Source organism: Brachypodium distachyon, chromosome 3 (assembly GCF_000005505.3).
Source record: "Brachypodium distachyon strain Bd21 chromosome 3, Brachypodium_distachyon_v3.0, whole genome shotgun sequence".
NCBI classification, from domain to species: domain Eukaryota; kingdom Viridiplantae; phylum Streptophyta; class Magnoliopsida; order Poales; family Poaceae; genus Brachypodium; species Brachypodium distachyon.
The window spans coordinates 23,074,550-23,085,480 of NC_016133.3; the positions used below are offsets into that span (position 1 = coordinate 23,074,550).

The 10,931-nt window shown below is 46.2% G+C and overlaps 1 long non-coding RNA gene across 1 annotated transcript; it reads left to right on the forward strand.

Annotated features, from left to right (window-relative positions):
* The first annotated feature begins 6,874 nt into the window (after positions 1-6,874).
* LOC112271893 lies at positions 6,875-9,104 on the forward strand. The gene is made up of 5 exons (XR_002965413.1): positions 6,875-6,937; positions 7,036-7,152; positions 7,291-7,388; positions 7,533-7,700; positions 7,962-9,104. It is a non-coding gene; the product is annotated as an uncharacterized LOC112271893 (long non-coding RNA).
* Positions 9,105-10,931: the final 1,827 nt, after the last annotated feature.

Genomic DNA, 10,931 nt, shown 5'->3' on the forward strand with positions numbered 1-10,931 from the left:
GTCGGCCAGGGAGAAGGAGGAGAGCGGCGGCGGAGGAAAAGAAAAAGGGAAGAAGAAAAAAAAAGAAAAAGAAAAAGGAGAGGGGATTAAAAAGGTAGGGTTAGGGTTTGGCTTAGCGGGCTTTTGGGCCAACAAAAGCCTCAAACAAAAATACACGTTTTGCTAATTTAGATTTTTGCAACAAACAAGACAAGAGGCGAGTGGTCTAATTAAACCCGGATTTGTTTTATCAAACCAAATTAGGTTTTTTACAAAAATAATTTTTAGGCTTTCGCGAACACACGAAAAAGGCAAGCACCTGAAACAACAGCTTTATGCAAATGAATATGGTTTCATGTGACATGATGCTAATGACATGGCAATATATCGATGATGACATGAGCATGACAAGATGATGACAACAATTAAATTACAAAACAATCCAAAATGGCTTAAAAGGAAAAGGGTTGTTCTCGGGCTGTTACAAATACAAATTGCCATCCCGTAATAAATACAAATTGTCGTCCCAGTAATGCACAAAATTGCCATCCCCTTGATGAACATAAATTGTCACCTGGAACGAACAAAATAACCATGTCCATTCATTTCGGTCAAAAATCTACCGGCCTCCATCGCATCACGCATCTCCTCCACTCTAGAAAATCGACACCACCTTCATTCAAAACGACCCACAAATCTAATCTCCATGTCACGCCTAACGTAGACAAAATTGTCAACCCTAATGAATACAAATTGCCATCCGTAATGAACACAAATTGCCGCATGTAATTAACACAAATAACCATGTCCTTCCCGATCAAAGTCACACACACACATTCCGCATGTCCTCCACCCCAAATCGAGCCACCACAACAATTGAAAATGGCCCCGCACAAACCATATCTCACCGTCATTCATGATTGTCGTCCTTGGTGCACACAAACCCGCACAAACCATATCTCACCGTCGTTCCTGATTGTCGTCCTTGGTGCACACAAATTGGCACCTGTGATACACAAACCAGCCTAATTCGCACCACAACGACTGAAATGAAGACAAAGAATAGTGTTCGATTCGGTCTGCACCTAGACGTGTATAAATACGGGTATACTGTACCCTGTAATCTCAACACAGAAAATAAGAAAAAGAAGACAGGCAGGACATGCGCATGTAGCCATCCAATAGATTTCACTAGCTAGCTACGTGTGTACGTGCGTGGTCTGCCTTCGGCCAGGACCGATTAGGCAGAGACAAATCGAGCTATGATTTCCGATAGAGGGAACAGCTCTGTGCAGCGGCAGGAATGACGCGTGGTAGCCACAGGGAGACATGGGCGCGCGCCAATGGCCTGGCGGCACAACGGCCAGAACGAAGCAGCGCATGAATAGCTCAGAGAGCGTCGCGCGGAGAGACGAGAGAGAGAACGTTCTCTCTTTATAAGTCCCGTTAAACAAAACAACGCTGCATGTTAGATCGGAATTGCTAGTGCTCAGGGGACTGAGAAACAATATTTCTCAGTCGACCTGCTGATGGTTGGATTTCCAGATCGTGCGTGTGTTTTCTGTTTCCTCGATAAAAGGGCCATAACAGCTAGCATTTTTCTTGGGCCAGGGGTGTGCGGGTGTGAGATGGTGTGTGTTCTGATTTTTGGTGGGCCACTGGGTGTGTGTTGGGCTTGATAATGCTGGTGGAATTTTCTTTTCAGAATTTGCAGGTCATGAGTGTATTCTTTTGCCATTCCTTTGTGTTCGTAAGCAACAGGTTAGAATAATATAGTTATTCTAAAAAAAAGGTTAGAATAATATAGTCACAATTAAAAAAGGTTAGAATAATATAGTGTTTTTTTTTAATCAAAGCTCTGTGTTTGTGTTTGGCAGTGGTTACATCTAATGAGTGTGCAATTTTTTTTTATCTATATTCCTTTATACTTGGTCAATATAGTACTAGTTTTATGTGGTTTTAGCTACTAGCTAGTTTTATATGGTTTTTTTCTTCTTTTGTTCCTAAATTACCATATTATTATTATTATTATTATTATTATTATTATTATTATTATTATTATTATTGTTATTATTATTATTATTATTATTATTATTATTATTATCGGATTTGTTAGATCTCAATCGCTGAGAAAAACAATTTCTCAATCGATGATATTAGCATCGACCGGACGATTGACACGCTGCGTGGACGTGTTGATGGTAGGTCATCTGCTTAATTTTATTCGATTGTAATTGTAATTTTTTTTGTTGCGTGCCGGTTTCAATTGTAGTTTTTCTAGTTGCATAATGTTTCCTATTTCATGCGACATTAAATTTCACGTGCAATTTTTAAAACCACGCATTAAGTTGAAGTGCAATTTTTAAAATCGCGCATTAAGTTTCACGTGCAATTTGTAATACGGCGCATTAAATTTCACGTGCAAATTTTAAAACGGCGCGTTCAATTTCACGTGCAATTTTTAAAACAGCGCGTTCAATTTCACGTGCAATTTTGAACCGCGCATTAAGTTTCAAGTGCAATTTTTAAAACGCGTTCAATTTCACGTGCAATTTTTAACCGCTCATTAAGTTTCAAGTGCAGTTTTTAATACGGCGCATTAAATTTCACGTGCAATTTTTAAAACGGTGCGTTAAATTTCACACGCAATTTTTTTTAACCGCGCAAATTTCACGTGCAATTTTTGAAACTGCGTGTTAAACTTCACGTGCAATTTTTAAAACTGTATACACTCACAAGGTTGTTGTGGTTTTTGTTCTCTTGTGTTGTTTATCTAGGCGTTTGATTGTAGGCCTTTTTTGCACTTCTATAGGCCCAATAAAACAGCTACAACACCTAACTTGGGCTGTGGTTTTATTGCTTTTTTGTGGGCCTTGGACTAGATATGGAGTTACTATTGTATGTTAAACCTGAACATCATCAACAGAAGTGAAATTAAATTACGGAGACCTCCTTGGACCATGGTCGTTTCTCAGTCGCCTGATCCCTAGTGACTCCCATGTTAGATTATCTCGGCTCTGAAAATTAATTTGCCATAGACTAGTTAATCCTGCTAGATATACGTACTACATGCCGTCCCATCTACAATCATTAGCAAAAGTAAACCGTGCATCCGTACAATATTGCTATGCGATGCTGGTACTAACACATACATGAGGTGAAACTTTATAAAACCTTGACATGCATCGATCTTGAATCATAGAAGATATAGATAATGGACTAGCTCAATATGGTGACAAGTTCATATCTGATATATTTGGCATGTAAATAATTAATCTACATGCTATATGATGACTGCATATTAATTAAATCAGCTATGCACTCTTCTCATATAGATGCATGCATACATAAAATTAAATCTGGCTCATGCCACTTGCACTGTACATAGCATACTGCACTCAAATGTTTCATCATCATATTATATATATATATACCACTGTAGGTTAGCTTCATACGAGGCCATATTTACGGTGGAAATGCATATCATCTCCTTGCTAATCAAACTAATTAGCTTGCTGTGAGATAACATGTAGTTAAGAAAGCCTCTTGCTGCATGTAGCATATTGAGTTGTGAAAATACTCACGAGTACTTCTCCCCAATATAAATTCAATCTGCATATTGTACTTACATTGACTAGATAATAGTGCAAGTATCAAACAAACAAATCTCTTCATCCATGCATGCATATAGAAATTACATGCATGGTCTTCTAAAAGATATGCACGTATATTTTGGGATGCTATTAATCAAGGTATGTGATGGCTGATCAACTAAATGGACTTGGCACCTATACGTGCCCATATGTTGCATTGTGATACAAAATAAAATGTCATACATCACGTGAACACATCAAAATCGCAGTGCTACCCATATGCTAGCACAACTAAAATTTGAAGCTTCCTTCAGCATGCTGACCCCGATGACATCGAGGAGGATTTTCATTTCCATAGTTTTAGAATATTTATGTGTTGCTTTGTCATGTAATAGATATGTTGGAATTTGTTAATCAGGGGTTTTCTCGTTGGAGATGTAATTAACAGAATTTTTATGTAAATGTAAGAGTTCTGGAAATAAAGAGCTTGCAATGTTTGATCCTTTGTTTATTTATGCATTTACGCATTTAAATTATACTATCTGTCTCTATGACGTGGACGCGTATTTCCTCGCCCCATTTTCCCGTCATCAAATTCTAGCACGTCCGGTGGGACATATTTCTTCCCTCATCTTTGAAATTCCAGCATATCATACAACATATGAATTTTGAAAATATATTTTACCTTGCAAACAAAATGAGGTTGCGAGAAAGCTCCTATATAGTTTCTTTCAATTTGCAAGCTAGGCATGGCGGGTGAACATCAGCAGCACACCGGACTTGCCTTGAATTATTGTGGTATGCTTCCTAGTGCCGAGTAATTAGGTAATTTGGATGAATATTTAATTCAGAAAAACAATGTGTAAAACATGTAGCATATTATATCATGCAAACTAGACAAATTAAATAGCAAGGCACAGCAATAAAACTCATCTAATTTCACGGCATAAATAATAGAACTACTAATCAAAATCAACAAGAAAGAGCAGATTACGTACGGTGCTGTACTCTTTTCGTGTGTTTGTTTGTTGAGGTCGGTGATGAGTCCGGTGGCGTCGATGTTCACGCCGGCAGTAGCAGCAGCCTTGACTACCTCCTGAGCAGCGGCCAGCGCCTGCGCTTGCGCCTGTGCAGCAGCAGTTGCCTGGGCTTGGAGTTGGGCAGCCTGCTGCTGTGCTTGGAGTTGTGCAGCCTGCTGCTGCTGAGCTAGAGCGGCTGACTGAGCTGCGGGATCTCCTAGGTCGTCGGCCATTGGTGATGAAGATGTCGACGAAACAGAGACGTGAAGAAGCGAGTAGTCACGTGAGAATGCTCCCCAAAAACCTTATCGACCGTCTCCCGAGCAAAATCTCGAAGGTCGGGGTTCCAGAGGCCTGCTCTCCCGGCGATTTGTGCACGCAGTCGACGGGATGGAGTAGCAGTTGGCGGCGAACAGCGAGATTGGATCGTGGGCGTGACGGCTAGGGTTGTGGTGTGGTACGTCCGGAGGCCGCGGTCATCTTATTATATAGGCACGCCAGGCGGACTTCGGTTCGGTTTAGAAAACCAAAACCGACTCCACAATTATCGGGATTTGTTACGCGTCCGCAACGGATTCTGACTGCCAAAAAAATAAGCACGACCCGGCAAGGCTCGAACTCGAACGGCACGCGCGCGCGCGTCGTGACGAGGCGAGGCGAGCGGAGGAGGAGGAGGAGGAGCGCGTGTGGGGATTTCCCTTGCTCACTTGCTCAAGAGGTGAGAACCAACATACCTTGTATATTGGTCCAACACTCCTAAACTAGCAAGGTGGGACTATTCTCACTTCCTCATCCCACTACATGAATGGGCTTTTGAGATTTTCTAGGAATTAATTTCAGATTGTGCCTTGGGCCAAACACAAAATTCCAACACCTAGTAGAACATCTAAACCACTGAGGCACCAGGAATGTGAGCACACTGGGATAGACGCCTGCAGCGGGTTGTTGCGCGCACCTCGCCTCCGTCTGCTCTCCTTTCGGGGATGTGGTTGTTGTTGGGTCACGTCGCTGAACAGTAGGCGTCGACGTGCAGCCACGAGCGCCGTGCAGCCGTCGTTCATTTGCCTATATGGTTCGCCTCGCTCGGCTCCCTCGTGCTAGGGTTGCTCTCCCGCGTCGCCACACCACCGCGTTGCCGCCGGTCGTCTCCATGGCGCTTGCCGTCACTCCTGTTTTCTGGTCCGGCCGCTCCAAGATTCCATCGCCGGCCGCCGCTCCCTCCTTCGGTCGCCGCCCTCTCGACCCCATCGATTTTGTTTGGGGAAATTTGCTCCTGGACACCGTTATTTCGTGTCCTTTGCTCAAACACACTCTTCAATTATGTCTTTGCTGAGTAACATTATGATTTTGTGACCATTTGCTACAACACATTCTGATATGCATGTGGAGCTTCATTGTCAGCCACTCATGGCCTTCTTCTTCCTCCTTTGGCATGACCTCTCGCACTCGTCGTCCTCATCGTGCGTGTAGGTGCAGATTGACGTATCATCGAACACCTTCAACGCGACCATGCTCATAACGTTCTGCCTCCTGTGCTCTCTGCAGGTCTGCTCTGCAGCCACTCCCCGTCAGTTGACGAGCTGAGTAACGGCGCCGGACCCGTCCGTTCACGAGCAGCGGAGGCAGGAGAGATCTTGTCCTCCTCGTAGAGCCCGCTCCAGTCATCGTGTCGCCGGCCACACAAGTGCTCGCCACCGCGGACGCCAGCGTGCCCTGCCGCCGCCCGTGGCCGCGCGCGCCCCGCTGGCCGCCGTGCCTCGCGCTGCTGCTGTCTTCGCGGTTCGCGCCCATGCTTGCCCGACGAGCCCCCGAGCTTGCCCCGCCACTGTTCGCCACCGTGAGCCCACCTGAGCCGTCCCAGATCATGAGAGCCATCTGTGATGTTTCCTTGTTCTATCAATCCATCGAATCGATTCTCACCCGCGTATGTGTGTGTTTGCTTACGTGATACAACCAGCTGCTGATTGTTTTTTGCTAGGCTAGTTGTACGCACGCATCTCGTCCGAGTTCATCGCGTCCGTCAAAATTAATCGACGCCCTTCTCGTGTGTTGCGATCTTTTGGTCTGAAACCAACAGGCGCAGACTGCAGGTCATGCCAGAGGAGGAAGAAAACTATCGAGTGGCTGACAAGGGAGTTCCGCATGTCAGAATGTGTTGTGGCAAATGACGACAAAATCATAATGGTACTCAGCAAAGACATGATTGAAGAGTGTGTTTGAACAAAGGACACGAAATAACGGTGTGCATAGCAAATTTCCACATTTTGTATCCGCTCGGTCGAGGCAACGCTTGTGCCCCTCGTCGAGCCGGGCCTTCGGTTGCCTCTTAGATGGGGAGCTTGCGAGGTAGGTGGTGGACTGAACTCCGACTCGGGCTGGTTTGGCGCGGGGATTGGTTGGTTTAGTTGATGTGGATTTTGATTCTGCTTGCTGGTATCTTGCAGGCGGTGACGGCGGAGAGGGTAGGAGCGAGGACGGACGGGAGGTCGGGCTGCCGGCGTTGGACGTGGCTCTCGCGTTCGCGCGGGAAACGCCGGCGTCCCTGCTGCTCCAGCTCGCTGGTGAGATCGATCTCTCGCCCTGTTTCCTTTTTATTTTGCAGATCCCTTCAAGCATTTAATTCCCCTGGCCATTAGTGGCTTGTTATGCTTCACAGCTTATTGCTGATATTTTCTCACAGAATTTGTTCCTTTGTGGAGGCTTTGATGGTGCAGGACAAACTGAAGGAATCACAGTACCGGATTACTCCTTTCCGTGCTGAATCTTCTAATAATACAAGCACTCCTACATCTACATGGTATTGCTCAAATGGTTTGCTATAACTAAATGGTGTTTGGTCATACCTATTTCTCCATCAATTGATTTGATTCTCTATTTCTCCAGTTGCAAGGGACCAGTTTCATAACCTTTTAACAGTGTAATATGTTTATGTTCTTTTCAGATCTGCTTGCTCTGCAGGGAGCGGGGGTATAGTTTGAAGAACTGCCCTATCATGAACCAGGTTCACGACATCGTGGATAATGGTTTTAGAGCCTGTACGAGGTGACCCTGGACCCAAGAGACGCGATGGCGCCATGAAAGTCAGCCGCACCTCAAGGGCAGGGATGAGGTATAACTAGATTTATTTATTCTTGCTTGTCTCATAACGATTACAGGGGACCCTTTATATAGGAAAGACTCTGACTTGACATCAAAAAACTAATCTCTACTTTTCTAACAAACCATATCTTTATTTTCCTAACAAATCATATCTCAATATTCCTATCTTATCTCGTGCCTAACTAATTTAGGAGATGCTAATGGGATATTGTCAATATTCCTTGTATATGTGGTTTCTTCATGTGTTTAACATTGTTTTGTATTTATTCAGGTGGTACAAACTTTGCGAGCTACTTTGTCTGCAAACAGCAGGGACATTTGAGCAAGGATTGTCCTAAAAATAAATATGCCATTTATCTGAAGGTATTACACATCCTTCTTTTGTCCCTTGTCATGATATTACTACACCAATGCAAAGGCGCTGAAAATGGAAGCACACATACCTTTAATTTGCATCTAGAGTTTATTCGGACAAACATGTCATGCCTGAGTTTTGCACAATGCAAACAGTTGGGTTGATAATCTTGAGAGATATAGCTACAAATATTGATATTGCAATTAACTTTGATTAATATAGTTATGATAACAAAAGAGTAAATTGCAATATCAATATTTTAGCAGTTTCAAATAGAACCATATGGTTCAACAATTCGCACATGAAAAAATGAGATTATTTTATAACAGAAACTGCTGAATAAAAAATATCCACAAAGAAATCGTGTGCAGTCTCAGATACAAACCATTCGGATTCTTGAAGAACGCTATCTATCCGCACTCTTCAATTCACCTCCAGCATGAGATGAATTCGAATTTCAACAATGTTGTCGGGGGGATGACCCCGGGTAGGGTCATGAAAACACATATTGGCCGGGTTAGCGAGAGCAAAGCCGACGTAAGAAAGTACGCCGGCATTGTTAAGTCGCTTCTCTAACAGGCCGCATACCAAGAGTATGCCGGCATCTCTATCTTGTCTTATGTGATTGCAGGACAAGCACACATTACCTAATCTCGGCTAGAGCCGGGATACGCCAACGGTCTTATCCTGGTCGCATGGCCTAAAGTAAAGCAATGCTCCCTTTATGACGGAAAAACAGTCGTTGCTCACGTCGTTGTGCCGGACGACTGCACAGTGACGTGACATAGAAGGACAATGACGAAAGCCGGGGCGTGGCTACAGTGCGCGCCGTCTCACAGTACGAAAAGTACAAAGATGCGTTGTCCCCTCCCGGACAACCCGGAGAGGACCAGGGGCTAGGGTTTCCCTTTGGCCCACTTGTCAGTGTAATATCTTAGGCTATAAATAGAGGCTCCACCCCTCCTGCGAGAGGGGTTCCTCCCTTAGACATTAGAAGCTCCCCTTCTTCTTCTTCCTCGGAATACAGCTCATGGAGCACCATTGTAGCCCTCTAGTATCTCGGTTAACAAGAACAAAGCAAGAGTAGGACCTTTACCTCTAAAAGAGGGCTCCGAACCTGGGTAAACAACGTGTCACCATGAGTTGTGCGTGATTACTTCGCGCCATCCCTCCTCCGGATCGTCCATCGGCTCCAACTCAAGCCATCCTATGGCATCTGCTGTGACGCTACCACGACAGTTGGCACCCACCGTGGGGCCAGCAGCGGCGCTGGCTGGAGTTTTCATCCGGACAGAAAGCATTCTCATCACCGGAGAGCGCGTTGTCTCCGGTTTGGTCCAGAGATTCAGCTCTCTGGGCTTCATCGACAACAACGCAGGCTGCTTCAACAACGCGCCCCTTCGTTGCGCAGGCCGCTTCATCAACTTCGGCACGCACGAGGTCTATGTTGCCACTGACTTCCCTTGCAGGTATCCCGAACATGTGGTGGTAGCCGAGGATCCCCCACCATCTGCATGGCTCGCAGCCAACATGTCAACTGCCCCTCTAGCTGCGTGGAGGTCATGATGACTGCTCAAGGTGGCGATGCCGGCAAGGGCGCAGCTGAAAGTGTCGGCCTCCCGAGCAAATCCGACAGAACGGCGCGACCCCCCATTGAGAAACCTAACATCGTTGCTCAGGCCGGCACTTCCGCTGTGCCGGCAAAGCCAACTCCGCTCCAGGCCGCCATCGAGAGGCTGACGTTGCCTATGGCTCCAAACGCCAACTCGGCCCAACTTCAGGCTGAGCTAGAGTTGGAGCGCCAAAACCTGCTGCAGGAAGCTGTCGACATGGCTCGTGCTCGACAAGAGCTCGAGATCTCTCTCCGTGAGTATAACAACGCTCATGGTCTTAATTCCACTGCTATGCATAACCCTATCCGAGTTGGAGAAGTGCGTAACCGGGGCAAGAACTTGAATGCCAAGATAGCTAGGGACGGTAGAGCCATACCTGCTGTGTCGGCAAGCTATGCGTCGGCACTGAAGCCGAAATACAACACTCCTGTTAAAAACCTCAAGGCTGCCGAGGCTGCAGCAGAAGAGTTGCCAAATCTCACGGGAGAGGCGCTCAGACTACAACAGCTGCGTGTGAACGAGATGCTTCGCACAACTAACGAGCAAAATGAGGCATACATGAGGTTGCACGGCAAACCCGATGCATCTCAGATCATTCACTCGGCCGTAGGCGCTGGCGGCCGGGCCGACAAGCAGGCGTCTTTACCCAATGTCGGTGGCAAACGGGATAAGAGTGTTAACTCAGGCCGAGACAAGCGGCTGGATCACTATGATCCGGTATTAGCCGAGAAGCAAGTTGCCAGACGAATTGATGATGGTCAAAGTGGCCTGCATCTCAGCGATAATCACAGAGATCCGCAAGAACGTCACTCGGCAGGACATGGCCGCCAACCTCGGGGTTCGGCGCCCAATATTGCTGCGGGTCAGCAGGGTACCAGGCACAACCCCCTGTATCGAGGTGAAGATCGAAGGCAAGACCATTATAATGACGGATACTCGGCCATGGGAGATGAAGGCTATCTCAGGCGAGAGCTTGACAATGTCGGCCCACTCGGAGCCTGAGTGGGAATCCCGCAAGTATCGCCGCTAGATGCCCGACATCGGCTCGACAGAATCCATCGGAGCTTCTGGAAGAGCAGGGTCCTCCGGGACCGCGTTGCTTCACTTACCGGATCATGAGAGAGACACCTGCCCAGGGTTTCCAGCTACCCAGAGGCACGAGAACGTATGACGGTAGTATGAAGACGGAAGACTGGTTGGGGGACTATGTCATAGCAGTGCATGTAGCAGGTGGCAATCGCAGATGGGCAGTACGCTATGTACCCCAAATGCT